Genomic DNA, 19,360 nt, shown 5'->3' with positions numbered 1-19,360 from the left:
TTTGGGTGATTTTTTTTTTTTGTAACCTTTTAGGTTCGAGATATCAAAATCATATAAGACGATCCTAGACCAAGAAATGGACATTTACGTCTTGCTTCGGTCACAAAGGATAAGATTATGGATTGATCTTTGGAGTGGTAAGCATAAAAAAATTGAGAAATCATTATGTAATGAATTTCTCAGCTTGAAGTTGTTGAACTAAGATGAAGATTAGATTTATGACTGTAAATCTGATTATCTCTGAAATGTCCATTCTGAATAGATAAAGTCATATATTTATTATAGTTGTAGTGAGCACACCGATTTCTCGTAAGTTTTGAAGAACAAAAGAAGTGATGATCATGAAGATTGTGGTGAATTTGTGCTCGTTATGCTGGGAAGACCAAATGACCACCACTCCCTCGTCTCCTGAGCTGCTAATACTCATCCCACTACTTATTACCTTCTCGTCATGAATGTGTTACCATGTTGCACGTTGATTTAAAATGTCAGACCAATACTCCAACGAGAGTCCCCACATCTGACATATTTGATTTCTCGTAGAAAGTAGCGAAGTCAAGGGATACTACTACTTTGGTTAAATCATGGTAATGACTTGTTGAGATCAAATGCTCAACTTAGTATTTAATTAAGTATACCGATCAATGCCAACTCTAATAAACATATTAAGTTTAGTGGTGATTTATATATTTTATAAAATCTAAAAGTAGACTTTATTGCTTTGACTCGAGCGTTGATTTCTAAACAATAGTATGTGAACAATGAGGTCTAAGCGATCGTGTAAAAATAATAAGTCTAGTAGTGACTTATATTTTGTCAAGTCTAAAAGTAAACTTTATTATTTTGTATTGACCGTTGAGTGAAAAGGAAAGGGTACCAAGTACACCACCAACTTTTTCGTTAACCCAATACAATTACAAGTAGGTTTAAAGTAAAGACTCTTTAACAATATGTATGTAAAGTTCAGGATTTGAGTCAAATTAACAGTTAACGATGGTTGGAAACCGTTGGACCCTTTGAATTAAGTGACTATTAGAAACAATCGTAACGTTTGAATTAATAACGGTCAGAGTTTTTTCAAATATGAAACAATAACACCATTTGAATGACTGTTAGCGACAATTACATCTTTTGAGTGGTAATTGTTCCCTACAGTTATAATTATTAACAAAAGGTTGTTCCAACCCCATATAAACTCTTCGTCTAGTTGAGTTTGAAACACAAAAATTTGGTTTTTTTCATTTGATATTCCGAGAGTTTGTAAAAGAGAGTTTGTGCTACATTGATTTGCATTCGACTTTTGATGTTCATCGAAATGCCGTTAAAGAATACCATAGGTATTGTTGAATGCTGGAACATATTCCATTACCTTCATGCATCTAGGGCAGAGCATTAAAAGTCTTAAGTAAAGAGATTACTCGCATCATACATACTATTTGTTGGTTATTGTTTTGTTGAATTCTTCTTCTTCTTCTTCCTATTCTTCTTCTCATTTTCTTCTATAATTCTGTTTTAAAGATCATCTTTACAGGTATGTAAAGAGTTTTGGTTTACTTATCTTGATTCTGAATCGTTAATTTAGTAACTGATAAATTGGTTACAAGATTTCCAGAGTTGATTAGAATCCTTGCTTAGCCGGAGTACTATATTAATTTTAATTTACCAAAACAAGTATGGCTAACCAAAACTCACTGAAAAATAAATTGGTTTTCAAAACAAAAAAGGCTAAAGAAAAGACACAAGCAAATGGAATTAAACAACAAAGTAAAATACACCATCTCCGAGAGTGGAGTTGCATAACTTTCAAAATGGAAGCAACCGTAGCCCAAGCCAAAAGGAAAAGGAACACAGTTCAAATGAAAAACTAACAACTCAAATATTTAAGTTGACCTCATCACCAAATAAGCCTTCATTCTCCTATTCTTTCAATATTTAAGCTTGCTTTTTCTCATACGCAATTTGCAACGCATGTTGGAGGATTACAAGGTTAGTGTTCGAAATTCTTTCTTGCTCCTTTTGCTTATAGGCCTTTTGCGTACTATTTTGAGCCTCTTTTTTCAATTTCTGAGATCTTCTTGCAATCCATATTTCTTAAGCATTTATTCCCTCCATTTAGTATGTTGTTAATTGGCGATGGGTTGCTTTTCATGAGTACTTTTATAACTACTCAATATATCAACCACAACTTTTTGATCATGTATTTTCTATACATCCCCTTTAGCTTTCTTCCTTTCAGGCCCTCGATCAACCCCATCAACATCCAGAGATTCTTCTTCGTTGGTAGGTACATATGTAGTTCCTATGTCAACTCAGTTTCCATCAAGTATCTTCGATTTCTTTGAAGAATTAACTAAGGTGAGATGTTGCAAGCACCATTTTGGGTTGGGATTCATTATTTCCTGACAATTAATGGTCATTTATCATTCAATTGAACTAAATCTTTGCTTCTTTTACGTGCACATTACATAAAATACAATGGGTAACTTTGACGACATGAAGCTATTAAAAACATCTGGCAATCTGCTTCCACTCGGGGGATTCCTCTCTAACATTTTATATAAACCATGAAACTTGTACACTTGCATTTGTATCCCTCTCCGGTGACATTTTAAAGTATTCTCGCCAATTGATAAACACATTTAGAGCTGGCACGTTTAATTTATCTGGCAATTCTAGTTGCTTGGAGATAGGTTGAGAATATGTATTTCCACATAACTCTTTGGATACTTGTGACCAATTAGAAGTCAGGTTATGTGGGTACCCTCTGGTAAACCCTCCCGAGATTAACTCGGTCACTAGGGACACCCAGTGAGTTAGGATTTTAGTTTCTACATTTGTTTTACTCGAGGACTAGAAAATAATAAGTTTGGGGGTATTTGATAGACACATTTTTGTGTCTAAGTTGTCCTCGATTTCTGTATTGCTAGTGCTCATTTTTGTACTTATTATGGTGTTTTATGTGTGTAGGTATTTTTGGGGAATAAACATTTTTGGAAAAATCGGCTCGAAATGTTGTCTAAAGCACCCGAAGGACATTTGCTATGCGGGCTCTCACTTTGGTTAAGGGGCACCTCAATTACTAAGGGGCACATCAATCACTATTTGCACCCAGGGCGTCACCTGCTAAACGCGCCCCCATCTCTGTTAGGGGGAGGTCATCTTCTTCATTCAAATTCCAAGTTTTGGCGGGAAAGTTTTGCAGCGGAAGAACAGAATTAGGGTTAGTGGTTTGGGCGCGTATTAAGGAGATTCAATGGCTGAAACTATTTGGCATAGATTAAATCAGATTACCAGGCATGGTATGAGCTTCAGAATCAACTGAATTGGGCTGGTTAGCCGTGTGGAAGATTTCCACGTAAAACCCGAGACTTTTGGTTCGGTATTGGAGGAGATTTGGCCGGATTCTTTACGTGATATGGATTAGTATAACCCTGTTTCGTCTAAATAGGGTAGGTATATGACTTGGACTAACTCAAAATCATGTAAAACAGAGAAGAAATATTCTCGGGATTTTCCGAGCCGCTTGCTTTATCTACGTGTGACCTGAGTTTTTTATAATCCATTTGCTACGTGGTTGGATGAAGAATAAATTATATTGGAGTGTGCCAACTATATCCAGATGCGTGAGAATGGAGAGAAGAAAAATATAAGGGAATAATATCTCGAAAAATTGCAGAGAGTGATTGCGGAAGATTTTGGAGTTACTGTTGATATTTGGAGGATCTGTTGAGTATATATAGAGGTCTGGGACATTGTCGAGAGGTATGGAGAGATAGCGGTTAGAAGATAGAGAAACAGAGTGAGTAATCACGAGTTGCGGGGAGAAGTTTCTGCTGCTGCAGAAAAGATGAACATGAAGAACATTATGATGCCAAGAACAGTCGTTGTTTAGTGTCGTATATTTCAAGTTCTGTAACAGTCCGTTAGTAACGTATATCTTCATTTCGCAACACCTCCTTTGTTAACAGCGAGTTTGTAACGCCTTAGCATCATTGCAAATTCGCTTCTTTTATTATTTTTCTCCCATTTCATTATTGTGAACACCTTTTTGAGCAATGAAAAACTCGTTTGAGTGTGTTTTCACCATGCGGAGCTAGAACCCATTACTGGGACAACGGAGGAAGCAACTTTTCATGATTGTGGTAAATGAATTAATTCTTTATATGACTTTTTGCGTTGATTTAATTGCGTTATGATTTCTACTAATTATTTGTTATTTTGTTTGATGTCGCATGCTTGGTTTTAATTACTTTTGATGCGTCATGCTCACAACTTACAACTAATGTTTTTATGAAATCTATTTTTGGCAAAGAATTAAAGTCACAACTTCTTTTGTTTGAGCTATATTGTTTAGAATTAATGATTGAACCACAAGAACATGAAAAGTATTGAAATCCTGCGTCCTAGTATCTCTTCATCCTGTGACCTTATTTTGTATATTTTCCTTTGTTTTTAGTATTTTGTATATTCAAGCCTAAATCAATCTCAACAAAGTCCGAGTGAACGACAACCTTTTTACCACTATTCAAAATTCGATCAATTTTTGGTGCCGCCGACGCGGATTTGTTTATAGATTTGTTTTTAGGTTTTATTTTATTTGTTCTTTTTACGCGTTTTAGTATTTTTGTTTGCTTTCAGATTTGGAGCTAAGCTAAAGGAAAAAGAGAAAGTGCTGAAAAGAAAGGAAAAACCCAAAAAGGAAAGAAAAGAGAAATCCAAAAGGAGTGAAGAAGAAGATTTTGTAAATAATTTTATTTTTATTTTTTTTAGAAACTGTAATTAAGGTTTTTATTTTTGGAATTTTTTTTTCTTCTTTTCTTTTGGACATTGAACATTGGACTTTATTTTTAAAATCCTACGGAAGGGTAGTTTTAAATAAACTGTTTGCAGAGAATAACGGCGATTACGATATCGCCTCGGCCCCTCGGGTTCGTACATGACATAGGAGTCGTGGCCCGAGTCGACTTCAACGGTTCATCTCCCGTATGGAACGGGAGGTAAGAATTCTAAACACCCGCGAATACCCTGTCAGCGGGTTTACTGGATGATTTCGTATGCATATAAGTTGAGGACCTGAAATCGGATTTAATTTTCTAGTGAAGGGAAAGGCCTGGCCAAATCAAGATAAGGACTCGGATTTCATCACCGTTTCCTTCTTTCCTGCTTTAGGAACACGTAACCTACGCGAACCTAAGCCTTAAAATTTGGACTAGAACGAGACCGATAGGGTAACGAGCTTATTAGGAAAGTCGTTCGAAAAATATTGGTTACTCTTTTGAGCATACTTTGAAGTTCATGATGGTTACCGTGAGTTGAATACGCCGCCTTGTAACGCCGGTGAGGCCTTGGGTATCAAAGCTCCACTGAGCTTCCCTCGTCTCTATTCAACTTACTTTAACTCGGATTGATTCCAGAGAAGTTTGCTCAGATTGTAACGAATTCCTTTTCGAAAGAATAGAAGCTAGTCTAGAAACAATCTAAGTGGACCCAACATGCTTTTTTTTGATAGATAAAATAGGCTTGTTGTGGTCAAGCAGCCTTGTTTGTGCTTGTTTAGAATTCCCTTGCAGTTAGGATGTCGAAATGGTATAGCCAATACAATGATTATCCAACTGAACAACATGGACATTACTCTTTTTGTGATCATAGTGTGAATATTGGTTGGGCACGCCAACCTTTTCATGGTTTTGGGTCATACCATGGTGAGCCCAATTACTATCTACACGCGCATCGGTCATACGGGCAAGAAGATTATAATACTAGTTCTTCGTCTTTAGAGGATACAATCAAACTATTGAAAAGTAGTCCTTTTTATGATCCTTAAGTTCCTATTCCTTATCTAGAAAAGTCTCTCAGGAATTTAGTTGAGTCATCACGTAAGTTAGCTGAATCGACATACAAATTAGATGAGGTGAACAACGTAGTTATGGACGAAAGAACTGTAGCAACGACTGAATCTTCTTTGGAAGATATCCTCAATAGGTTAAGTGAAAACTTAGATCCAACACTTAGGGAGATTTCTTTAGAAGAGTCCCTTGAGAGGATAGTTGAGTCGACACGTAGACTTGAGTTAGAGATGAAAGAAAGTATTGCTCGAAATGACTTGAATTTCCAATATAGTGTATCCATTAATACTCTTGAAAATGAGGATAGTTATTTGCATAATAAAGATATCGAGGTTAGAATTGGTGACACTCCTTGTGTAGATGAGGTTCAGCCATTTCCATGTTATGATAATGATGATTATTATGTGGACAATGTTGATGAAGAATCTGAAGTATTTAGGCATGGTGATCAGGAAATTGTTACTCCTATTGAGCTTGATAATGATAATGATATTTATGGTTCAAATCCCGATAATTTTAATTATTATCCACCTATTCAAAAGGACAGGGACTTGACTAGAGATAATACCGTTTTAGACGAAGTTGTACTTCCCTTTGATTACGAAGCCAATGATGGTTTAGAGGAACGAGTTTATTTTGAGTTTAGCGATTTAACAACAACAGTCTTAGACAAATAAAGTGAACTCGTAAAAATGAGTGAGGATGCACCTGATTACAACTTAGAAGAATCAATTGACCATTTTCAGGAATCTAATGATTTAGAAACTAGGGAAATTGTGACTAGTCTACCTAGAGACACTGAAAACTCTAAGTTTGAGGGTGATTATCACTTTCTTGGTGCCTTACCTTTAACTCTTAGAAAGTTCCCTCGTGTAGGAGTTGACATTTGTGCCTCAACCATCTTACAAGATTATCTTCATACACTTTTTCCTGAACCTAGTTGTGTCCATAAGAGAGCTCAGTTGTTAGAAACCCATCCTCTGGTTGATGTGGTTAACCCAGGCTATGATACCAAGATTGACTTTGTTTTCCCACCAAAAACTTTTCTTCCAATTGTGGGAACATATGATTTTCAGATGTGTCGGTTATTAAGTTTTGAGACTAAACCTAATTACTTTAGGAAAATAGGGTCGACACATTTTCTTAAGGAAGACCACCTCTTTCATTGTGGTCAGCTGTGTGAGTCAAATCTGATTGACTTAAAGGATCCCCAATTATTCAGGCTTTTGTTATGCGCTTCTAACTTCTTAGTTGAGTATTTCCAGACTCTTCAGCCCGATCTTCAGAATGCCTTTGAGTAAATCCAACCGATGAAATATTTTTATTTAGACCCTTTTATAGAGCCTGAACCTGAACCACAACTAGATGTAGTTGTCTTAAACAAGGGTATGTTCGATGTCTTCTTGGATTGTTGTAGTTTCCTCTTCTTGTGGTTAGCACTTTTTGATCCATATGACTCACAATTATTCCGGCTATTACTTTATGATTCTATAAGGTGACTAATCCTTTCTTAGTCTGGCTGAATACTTTAAATTTAGTACTTCTTGGGAGGTAACCCATTTTCATGCGACACGGTAATATTCTTCCTTATTTCTTTTCCCTCAAGTGGTAATAGTTTCTCCTTGTTCATGTTTTTAATTTTATCTTTAGAACATTGAGGACAATGTTAGATTTAAGTTTGGGGGTAAGGGAGAAACTTCTAGCGTCACATAGTATCCGGTTAGCTAAGTTTACATATTGTTTCTCACCGAAAAGATAGAAATTGGAATTGCTAGGGATAACATTCCATTGAGACATTAGAGAAAAAGACATTGAGATCTTTGAAATTCAGGAGAGAACTTGTTCCTTTTAGAGGGTAACCGTGATGGACCTAACCATCCATGATGGAAAGGCAAGTAGGTCAGAAGGAAATGCCAGAAAGACAAAGCAACCTCACAATGTAGTCTTAGTTACTGGATTACGACTCTCTCTCAGTAGAAACTTATCATCATCAACAAGCGGAGCGACATCAAAATCTATGAAGAAAGTTGAAGACGTTTAAGGTTTACAAGCAACAATAGAAAAGAATAATTTAAAAATCAAAGTTGAAGACTTTTACAAGAATTTATAAGAGCAAATGATATAAGTTGTTAAAGTTCATGATACCAAGACATCACAAGTTGCGAAGATCCAAGTTCTAAAGTCCTTCTCTCATGGCCATTTAAATTTTTGTCTTGTTATTTTTGTGTTAAAAAAAATAATATATATATATACACATATATATATATATATATATATAAAATAAAAAAATCATCATTACGTTCTTTTTGTTCTATAATTAGATTTTTGTTCAATAAGGCCATAGGGAAGTAGAAATTTATAAGGAAGTTTCAAGCAAGAAATTAAGGAGAAGAGTTAATTGTCAAGGTTCTACGAGGTTCAAGAGTTTATCATCAACAGTTGAAGCCGAAGAGGACGTTGTTTCTACTGAGAACTATGACAGAGTCGAAGAGAGATGTGCATATTGGTTGCTTTGTTAGTCCGCTTTCCATTTGGCACAAGATCTTTCTAGCACTGGTTCAACTCATCACACGTAATTAGTCTAGCTGTGTAGCAGATGTCCCTCTCATATTTATCTCTTTCCTAAACTTATCTAGCTTTAAAGAGGATTATCTTACAATGTTTATCTAGCTGTGTAGCGGATATCTCTTTATCTAACAATGTTGTGGATGTGTCTCCCCTTTTCTTTAGTCAGCTTTAGAGATGGCACCTTTAATTTCTCTGGCAATTCTAGTTGCTTGGAGATAGGTTGAGAATATGTATGTCCTCATAGCTCTTTGGATACTTGTGACCAATTAGAAGTCAAGGTTTTGTGGGTACACCTCTGGTAAACTCTCCCGAGATTAACTCGGTCACTAGGGCCACCTAGTGAGTTAGGATTTTATTTTCTAGATTTGTTTTGCTCGAGGACTAGCAAATAATAAGTTTGGGGGTATTTGATAGACACATTTTTGTGTCTAAGTTGTCCTCGATTTCTGTATTGCTAGTGCTCATTTTTGTACTTATTATGGTGTTTTATGTGTGTGTAGGTATTTTTGGGGAATAAACATTTTTGGAAAAATCGGCTCGAAAAGTTTTCTAAAGCACACGGAGGGCATTTGCTATGCGGGCTCTCACTTTGGTTAAAGGGCACCTCAATTACTAAGGGGAACATCAATCACTATTTGCACCCCAGGGCGTCACCTGCTAAACGCGCCCCCATCTCTGTTAGGGGGAGGTCATCTTCTTCATTCAAATTCCAAGTTTTGGCGGGAAAGTTTTGCAGCGGAAGACAGAATTAGGGTTAGTGGTTTGGGCGTGTATTAAGGAGATTCAATGGCTGAAACTATTTGGTATAGATTAAATCAAATTACCCGGCATGGTATGAGCTTCAGAATCAACTGAATTGGGCTGGTTAGCCGTGTGGAAGATTTCCACGTAAAACCCGAGAATTCTGGTTCGGTATTGGAGGAGATTTGGCAGGATTCTTCACGTGATATGCATTAGTATAACCCTGTTTCGTCTAAATAGGGTAGGTATATGACTTGGACTAACTCAAAAAGAAGATTTCCATGTAAAACAGAGAAGAAATATTCTCGGGATTTTCCGAGCCACTTGCTTTATCTACGTGTGACCTGAGTTTGTTATAATCCATTTGCTACGTGTTTGGATGAAGAATAAATTATATTGGAGTGTGACAACTATATCCAGACGCCTGAGAATGGAGAGAAGAAAAATATAAGGGAATAATATCTCGGAAAATTGCAGAGAGTGATTGCGGAAGATTTTGGAGTTATTGTTGATATTTGGAGGATCTGTTGAGTATATATAGAGGTATGGGACATTGTCGAGAGGTATGGAGAGATAGCGGTAGAAGATAGAGCAACAGAGTGAGTAATCACGAGTTGCAAGGAGAAGTTTCTGTTGTTGCAGAAAAGATGAACATGAAGAACATTATGCTGCCAAGAACAGTCTCTGTTTAGTGTCGTATATTTCAAGTTCTGTAACAGTCCGTTAGTAACGCATATCTTCATTTCGCAACACCTCATTTGTAACGCCTTAGCATCGTTGCAAATTCGCTGCTTTTATTATTTTTCTCCCATTTCATTATTGTGAACACCTTTTTGAGCAATGAAAAACTCGTTTGAGTGTGTTTTCACCATGCGGAGCTAGAACCCATTACTGGGACAACGGAGGAAGCAACTTTTCATGATTGTGGTAAATGAATTAATTCTTTATATGACTTTTTGCTAGATTTAATTGCGTTATGATTTCTACTAATTATTTGTTATTTTGTTTGATGTCGCATGCTTGGTTTTAATTACTTTTGATACGTCATGCTCACAACTTATAACTAATGTTTTATGAAATCTATTTTTGGCAAAGAATTAGAGTCACAACTTCTTTTGTTTGAGCTATATTGTTTAGAATTAATGATTGAACCACAAGAATATGAAAAGTAGTGAAATCCTGCGTCCTAGTATCTCTTCATCCTGTGACCTTATTTTGTATATTTTCCTTTGTTTTTAGTATTTTGTATATTCAATCCTAAATCAATCTCAACAAAGTCCGAGCGAACGACAACCTTTTTACCACTATTCAAAATTCGATCACCAATAGGGATTCACCATGTTCCCAAATGTGATTCTACATTGTATCAGATAGATGATCTTTTATGGTTATTGCATGTTGGGGTTAGATACAACTATGCCTTGGCTAGAGCAACATCCTCTTTTATTGTCCAAGTAATACAAGAATTAGCATGTTGGTTTTGTTGAGGAGCTTTAGTACTTTTTCCCAGTTCTGGGTTTCTTTGAGAGTTAAGAGTTTTAATATTAACTATAATAATCGAAACATCCATACGGCTTTGTGAAGATAATCTACATGCATTTGAACCATTAGAATTTTGAGAATCATAATGAAGAAAATGAAGAAGTGCTCATAAATCCCTGATAAGTTAGTCTATATCCATAAAATTGCTGAGTGGTACGGTAAGGAGCATTAACACTATGTAAAGCAAAGTTGGAATGTGTTTTTTGAGATATGTTAAATTAGTTTGATTGTAGAAATCCATGATGATTTTGAGCTTCTACATTGGTAGTGAGGAAATGTAGTTTTCTGTAACATCACAATTGTTCACTCCATTACTTTGAGTGCTACATATAGGTGAGAGCGTATGGCATCATAATCAGAAGTTGGATCAATTAATAATCGTGTTTATCAATCAATTATTCAAACAAGCAAGCCCAATATTAATAAGTTTAGCACAAGTAAATAAAGTATAGCAGTTACCGAACATTGATCAAATATCTATTATGCGATTTTTGTAACTAATAATGTGACGGAAATACAATAATCATTATGCATAAATTAAAAAAGAAAAACTTTAAAATCTACCAAACAATGAAGATTGGGCTCAATAAGATAAAAACTTATCTAAGAAGGAACCAAAAAAAAACCTATTCTTTTTTTTTTTACGTAATGAATGATAGTAGTGATGATCAATTCTTTATCTGAACCAATATTTTGGCCTGTAATCTATCTCAATCTCAAAACACCTCCAACCGGTTTTGAAAAAGTGAGGAATAAGAATGGATAACGATTCAGTAAATTTATACTATCAACTTTTTTACATTGGGTCAAGTAATTTTTTTTTGGAGGTAAATCTCTCTCAAATTTCTTATCTAACCCAAAGTATATTTCGACGAAAATTTGCCTCAAATTTATTTTTCACTTTTTGATATTGTTGAAAATTTTAGGGTAGGAAGACCTGAATAGTAGAGATGAAATCTAAGGTAGAAAGGTTAGTATTTATTTTAGATCCTATTAATGGGGCTTAACATTTCAAGAGGGGCTTCACATGGATTCATAATGACTAAAAATTTGGTTATGGGGTGTTTTGATGTAATAACAAATGTCTAAATTATCCGCTATCTAAAATAAAAACCTATAACATAATTCAGATTCAAAAAGTTGTTCCACTTTTTCTTCAAAAATCAAAACCTAATTCCTCTGAACAAACTATAACGAAGCTAAAAAAAAATTACGATTAGGTTCGACTCTCGTAAAATCTAACCGTATGATATCCTTTTTCAAGAGATTTCTAAATTTACGGTGGGTTTGATTTCAATGAACCAACCAACATTGAGCTATGATTGATTTTCTTTATTTTTATCTAACCGTGAAAAATTTTGTGCTTTAATTATTTATGATATGGATTAAAATTTCTTTATATCGTGATTTGTTAAGATATTTCAGGAAGAATATAAAGATTTTTTAGGTGGATTGAGATTTTTTAGGAAGAATAAATCTCTTAACTTCACGACAGTTTGGATCATGCACAAGCTCAAAACAACTAAGAACCTGGCTGCCGAATGCCTTTCACTGTGTGGAAAAAGTAGTGAAAATAAGAATTACAAGTTCACTACCTGTCACTTCTCCATCAGCTTATGCTAATTGACTATTACAACATTTTAGTGGATCCATCCCTCTTTCGCTCCTTCTCAGACCCATCGAGTCACGGCCAAATTTGACACCGAAACAACCAGCCACTAGAGAAGTCTCGCGCAACAACAACTTTAGTGCCAAATGTTATTACCTTATGTAGCATATCCCTCAGCAGATTTTGTGCCAAGTTATGAGAGCTAAAAGTGGATTTTTCCAACAAGACGTTGTCTAAAAGACAGAGTACAAGAAACAAACGCCCGCACCAAGTTTTTTTTTTTTTTTTGAAGCATCGCACCAAGCTAAACATGTTTAATTTACCCAATAAACTCACTAAATATTAGCATAAAAAGCTGTATTCACCACTCATTAAGTAATTTTTCAAAAATTAAATTCCTTTTTTGATTCTCCAAAAGGAATATATATTTACCTCACCGGATTTTGGGAAGAGTATTTACGGTTGGCAATAACAACCAATCCTGGCCGTAAGAAAATTTACAACCTAACCGTAACTGGTTTTCCTAAATTTCTAAATTGGGTTTTCCTAAATCTCTTCGATTACGGTTAGGAGTTCATATACACATAACTGTAAATTTGTCTTACGATTGATTTAGGACGGAGAAATCCAACCATAAACCGGTTTCAAAATTTAAAAGTGGTTTTTCTTTATCGTAGGTTTACTTATCTAAATTTCTCACTGAAATCACACATTTTAGTTGAGTGAATCAAAATATAAGTTTTTCAAAAAAATAAAAAGGAGTTTTTTGTGTTACCCCCTGAATAATTAACATCTAAGGGTTATTGAGTCATTACAAAATTATTTGAGATAATAGGTTTTTAATATTATTTATGAGTGACCCATTTTTGTCCTATTAGGTGACCCTCCTCTATTGGAATGCGACGCCCCTTATTTTAGCCACGTGAAATGACCCATTAGAAAAAGGAATTGATAAGACCAACCAAGTCTCTCGACAAATATAACCGGTACAGTGTTAGTACAAGGTTATCCTTTGGACCTTTACCCTGAACCCAAAAGAAAAAGAACCATTTTACGTTTTTATCGATCACACCCCACAGTCAAGTCAACACGCAAAATCCCCAACCCCTTTCTCCTTAAACCCTAGCTACAAATCTCTTCTCCTTCTCAACTTCGGTTTTCAAGGCGGAAGATTAATTTCTCCCAGAAGAGATCATGCCAGACATTTTCTCCCAGAAGAGATCAATTGCTAAATCTGATCTACACTGCGAATCCTGTGGAAATGTTGCATCGTTTTTGTCAATTTTCAATTGAATCGCCTTAAAGATGTTGATTCTGCTGTCAATAATGGTAAGTTTAGTTTTCTATCCATGAATCATGTGTTTAGTGCTGTTAATATGATAGAGAAGTCTTCCTCTGAAACACCATTTCATAGAGTTAGAAGAAATTAGTTAATTTCTCCATTTTGTGTGTATTATAAATGTTATTGGCTTGAGTAATGGTTTGATTTTTCTAACTTTGTGCCCTGATAAAGACTGGATGAACAGTGTGGACCTATTGCTTTCTATATAACTGTATGTGATGTTATTGTTGCCTTACTTCAGAACCTTTTCGAGAATGTAAAAGTTACTTCAGAACCTTTTCGTGAATGTTATTGTATCTAGAGTACCTACATTTTGAGAATCACTAGTTAGTCAATTTTTATTCCACAGGTTAAAACCAGGCACGCTTTTATGTTCAGAGTGTATATAGAGCTGCTATTTGATAATGAGAGAGCCTCGCAACCCACAGTAGTTCCTAAGAGGAGTACTGCTTTGGTGTATTCATTAGCTATGGAGAATACAGTTCAGAAAATGATGTGAGAGAGGTGAGGCATTATTGAGGTCAGTATCCTGTTGTTGTTATTCTATACAATCAGAGTAATTTATTGAAGGAAATGATTTTGGTGTGGTTCTCCATCTAACGATACCTAAGATTCTCAGATAGGGAGGCAAATTTAATCAATTTTAGAGCCCTTTTCAACTTGGAACATCTTAACAAATCCAGGGTATCCAAAATTTATACATTTGCTAGGAAATCCGGAGTATCCAGATTTCATTTTTTTTTGTTAGGAAATCTAGAGTATCTCGAGGATTAGTGAATAGTGAATACCAGTAAAATTACAAACACTAGAGGGGAGAAACTTGTGACTGTCTGTATATGGGGTGATGCTATTTAGGGAGAATGAAGTTACAGCAGTCAGCACTTGCTAGTTTGGATGAGTGCCCAAACTTACCTAAAGTTTTCAACATGCTTTGTTTGTCAGTCTAGTTAGTACAGTTATTTGTCCGAAAAAAATTGTGCAGTGTAAGGCTGTCAGCAAGTTACCTGTCTGTCTGCCAAATGTACTAGTAAACAGTTATACCATTTTGACTTGTTACGTTTTCACGGCCAAAGTTATTTTGACGCTTTTTGATGTTTGAGTGAACAAGGAAGAAATCTACTGTAAATTTTTTGTAAGCTAAATCAAAAAGGTCAAGGATAATCAGTCTTTTCTGGAAGCCAAGAAACAAGAGCGTCTACATAGAATCAGCTTGCAAGTCTGTGGCATCGTAGTGGAATCATATCGAGTCTTGTGGTGGAATTTTTATAAGCAGCGCAGTTACTATTACAGGAAGATATCTTTATACAGATTCCATCCACCATTTCACTGATACTAACTTTTCAAAAGTTATAAAACACATAGGCATCTCATGCCCCAAGTGCTATGCAATCATCCGTTCCCATGTACCATGCTTATGGCACAGATTTAACCAAACTGCTATCCTTTTCGCTTTCTTGTATTAGACTATTTTGAGCTGTCTGTATATTGCTTGATATCTTCTGGATTGATATCATTGAATTTGCATCTGTAGACTGCCGCAAAGAAGAAAATAACAGCCCTGTACAGTTTTCCTCGGCAACTGCAAATGGAGCACAGATTGTATGAGGTTGTTTAACATGGGAATCATGTCAGTGGTGGTGAATTACCATCTTCAGCTTCTGATACTGGTTGTCATGCAAAGATGTTCATCAGCTGATGCATCATCGTTAAAGCACCGCAGGAAGCAAATAGAAAGCCTTCAGAGATACAGAAATAAGTATTGAGCCAGTGCCTCAACACGAAGATAAGTCTTTCTCACTTCATCTCTTTGAAGAGATAAAGGTATTAAACGAGTCGTATACTCGTATGTCACTACTTGCCAAAATACAAGCACAAAATCAGAGAGAGATAGTGGGAATTACAGAATGAAGACAACTAGCCAAGGAAGTGAGTTCAATTCTCTCAGAAGCTCGCGTTCCTTCAGTTGAAGAACCTTACTTCTCGCTAATTAAAGACTGGCTTCGCCAATGGGCTGATAATATTTTCCCTCTGTAAGTGTCTACTTGTGATGTTCTCTACTTTTTTGATATTCTCTGGCCACTCTTGAGAGTTACACTTAAATTATCATGATTTGCAACTGCGAGTAGTCCTGGCCCACTAAATTCATCGTAAAACAAAAAATATCTAGATGCAAGTGCTCTTAGTTTTGTATACTTACGAACGCAAACAACAGAGAAGGCATATTTTTTTGCCTTTTCTACCAAGGAATTAGTCTTCTAAAAATATTTGAGAGATGATTTGTGAAAGTCTTAGTTTTAGATACTGCTAATGGGATTTTTGATTTGAATAACTTATTGGATGGAGATTTCCTTCTGAAATAAATTCTTTAGATCTTTTGAGTAACTACTTTGCAGTTTAGGAATTTCTTTGTTCAGCTTGAGTAGTTAACTTGATATACATTTAAGGAACTTTGCTCTACTAGTATAAGTTCATGGAATTTAATTTGTACAAGAACTGAGAATCGAAGGGTTACCTTGCTATCCATTGTAGTGTCCTTGGCAAGACATCAATTCAGTGCTCACACGGTGGAGTTCCAGTTTCAAAAGTTGGCTCCATGAAGGGTTTGTCAGAAAAAGCCTGGACGAGGTTGCTTTCCAAGGTATTCTCGTCTATTTGTCATTGTGCTTATCTTTATGAACATATTTGGATGTCTGGTTGCCCTTCTAATGTCATCAAATTAGTCCGGGCCTCTAAGCCAAGTAGCTGCGGTTAAATTTGAAATGGCAGGATCGACTTTCGAGCTACCTGTTCTATTTATTATCTCAACTTGTTTAATATTGTAGTTCGACCCAGTAGTTACCTTCCTTGTGAAAACATTACACATCTCATTTGTTGTATTATAATCTAAATGGAAATTAGGCACACTTTCTTTAGTATCTAGAGACAGTTTACTTTGTCAGTGACTAGATATACAACCCACGGTTAAATAATTTATTCCATACTAAATAGAGGTTCTGCTCACCATCATTCACGCTTCGTTATTCAAACACACAGACTTCACAGTTGATGCATGGACATTAAGCCAAACCAAAGGGACAATGCACCAAAACAGAACTTAGCTTTAAACTTTGGCCTTAGTCTTTTTATTGCTGCTCCCTTGGGGTTACACAAACTCTCCTTGTATTGGATACCGAGATCATTCGAAGGTCTGGCTTTATGTAGCCTTACAAAAGCTATTTAACAAATAACTACCTAGCATTTACAGATTTACTTTATGTTAGGCAGTGCATAATCAACCAACCTGCCTATGGCTTTTCCTAGACTAAAGGATCCTGGTCTCTGGAAAAGCATAAAGCTAACGGCAACAAAGTGTAACCAACTTTTAACCGTCAAGACCAAATGGTGCATGCTTCTGATGTTGTTGTGCCAATGATGACCACCAGCCAAGTGCCATCATTGTTGCGTATCATCTTCCTGTGATGCAAGTGTGCGTACTGCAGGCTTTCCTAGCTTGCATTTCTAGATGCAACATGCATCCTGGCCCTGCCCAAATCCTATTTAGCGCATGCCAGTGTTGCATATTACCTATGCCAGTTGATTGTAGTAGGCCATGATTGGCACTCTTTACTTGGGCATGTTTGAGTCTGGATCGGCCACATCAGCCATTAGGATTACAAGCTTAAATGATTTATTTTGAGTCATGATTAAGATGTAATTATCTAATTAGCTAAATGCAGGTGGAGAGGTATTTCACTTTCAAGTGCACAACATATTGTAGTTAATTTGAGCTCATAATTCTTAAACTCCAGCTGTTCTAACTGGACGACTTTGATTTGCCACGTCATCGCTGTAGAGATTCATTATTTGGGATTTTCTATTCTGGAATGAAATATCTTTCTCCATGTAAACAAACACAGCCCGCCCATAGTACGGTGTTAATGAAAGGTTATCCATTTCCCTGAATATGAAAGAAAGAGAGCCATTTTACTTTATCATTCACCCAGTCAAGTCCAGTCTATACACGAAATCCAGTGCCAAACCCCTTATCTTATTAAACCGTAGCTACAAATCTTTTCTTCCCGGGTTTTAATGGGGAGGTTTAGTATGCTCCTAGAAGAGACCATTCTTTACATTTTAACTAGTTTACCAGGTGAATCTGTTCTAGGCAGCAAATTAGTTAGCAAATTCTGGGGAAATGATATTCAACAAACATCGTTTTCTCAAATTTACTTGAATCGCCTAAATGATGTTGGTACTGATAAATTTAGTTTCTTATTCATGAATGATGTGTTTGGTGTTGCATTCTCAACCAGTTTTATCATTTTGAATATGATAGATAATTTATCCTCTGAAACATATCATTTCATAGGGTTAGAAGAAATTAGTTAAACTCTCCATTTGTGTGAATTATAATGTTATTGTCTCGTTTAATGGTTTGATTTTGTCTAACTTTCTGCGCTGATAAAGACTGGATGTATTGTGGACCTGCTAGTTTATTTATAAATGTGTGGGGTTATTGCCTTATTTCAGAATCTTCCGAGTTTGTAATACGTATGAAATGTGTCCCTCGTATCTAGTTTACCGTCTTTATCAGCTTTATTTCTTTGTTTCCAAATTGGTGTCGAGCTATCTAGCTTTGCTGTTGTCTGGATTTGGGAGTAACTAGTTAGGCCATTTTATTCCATGGCTTGCTGACACCAAACTAGAGGTTAATCATGCATCCAATCTGAAGATAAAGATTATACCGAGGAGCTTGCTGACCAGATAGATTGGAAGGGTTTTCATTAATTTTCTCTTACTTTTATTTTATATTTGCTACTCACGCATAGGTCAAGTACATAATTGTAAACCTTGGTAGAGATGTTAAAACCTGGCACTCTTTTAAGTTCATCGTGCATATTAAATGAAAACCTCGCAACCCACAGTAGTTCCTTGGAGTAGTATTGCTTTAGTGTATTCATTAGCTATGGAGAATACAATCCAGAAATTGATGTGAGAAATGTGAGTCCTTATTGAGGTCAATATCCTATATATTTGTTTTAATATTCTGTTGTTCTGACCCAAGCAAAGCCTGATTGATCTTCCACCACGGTCCTTAACAATTCTGTCTAACTTTTTGGTCTTTCTATACAGTGCCTTTGATAATTTAGATTATGAAAAGTTATAGGCTATAGAAGCTATACCACGGGGTCCTGAGACAAAGCTGTCTAACAGCAGAGTTTATTAATATTCACACTGATTCAAGGGATGGAGGGAAAGAAAGAAAAAGAGTAGACAAAGCTCTATTTTGATTTTATCTTTATGTTTCTCTGCTCTTCCTTTTGAGCTTCAGATTTTTTGAGTTGTATAAAGTAGAGAAAGAAAAAGAGTAAAGCAGGAGGGATGATGATATCTTTACTTCACCTGTACTATATCTTTTGTACAGCACAACATATGGCTTTTAATATTTAATTATAAGAGGGTATTAGTTATTAAATTTAGTCTATTATTACTTGTCTCACCTGTGATATTTTTTGTTTCTTTCTTCCCAGGCAGAGAGGGATATAAACTTCAAAATCTTTCATAATGAAAACCATGATCCCGAAGCTCTCCTTAAAAAAAACTTAAAAAGTAGATCTAAACCGCTGAAATGATTGATCAATTATTTCATTTTGATGTTGCATTTTGTGTTAATTGTATTGGTACTACGCCTGTAAAATACAATTGTGGTGGAGCCGATGGTAAACTATTAAT

At 35.7% G+C, this 19,360-nt stretch overlaps 1 long non-coding RNA gene across 3 annotated transcripts; it reads left to right on the top strand.

The window, feature by feature from the left end:
* The first annotated feature begins 13,390 nt into the window (after positions 1 to 13,390).
* LOC113317288 lies at positions 13,391 to 19,107 on the top strand. Of its 3 annotated transcripts, none has more exons than XR_003343381.1 (4): positions 13,391 to 13,635; positions 13,998 to 14,152; positions 15,180 to 15,678; positions 16,178 to 19,107. It is a non-coding gene; the product is annotated as an uncharacterized LOC113317288 (long non-coding RNA). The 3 variants fall into 3 exon arrangements; XR_003343380.1 differs by having other exon boundaries at positions 13,998 to 14,168; XR_003343382.1 differs by lacking the exon at positions 13,998 to 14,152.
* Positions 19,108 to 19,360: the final 253 nt, after the last annotated feature.

The sequence above is a fragment of the Papaver somniferum genome, chromosome 10 (genome assembly GCF_003573695.1).
Source record: "Papaver somniferum cultivar HN1 chromosome 10, ASM357369v1, whole genome shotgun sequence".
In the NCBI taxonomy this organism is placed as follows: Eukaryota; Viridiplantae; Streptophyta; class Magnoliopsida; order Ranunculales; family Papaveraceae; genus Papaver; species Papaver somniferum.
The sequence above is the reverse complement of the archived record's forward strand: the minus strand, read 5'-3'. Positions and strand labels throughout refer to the sequence as shown.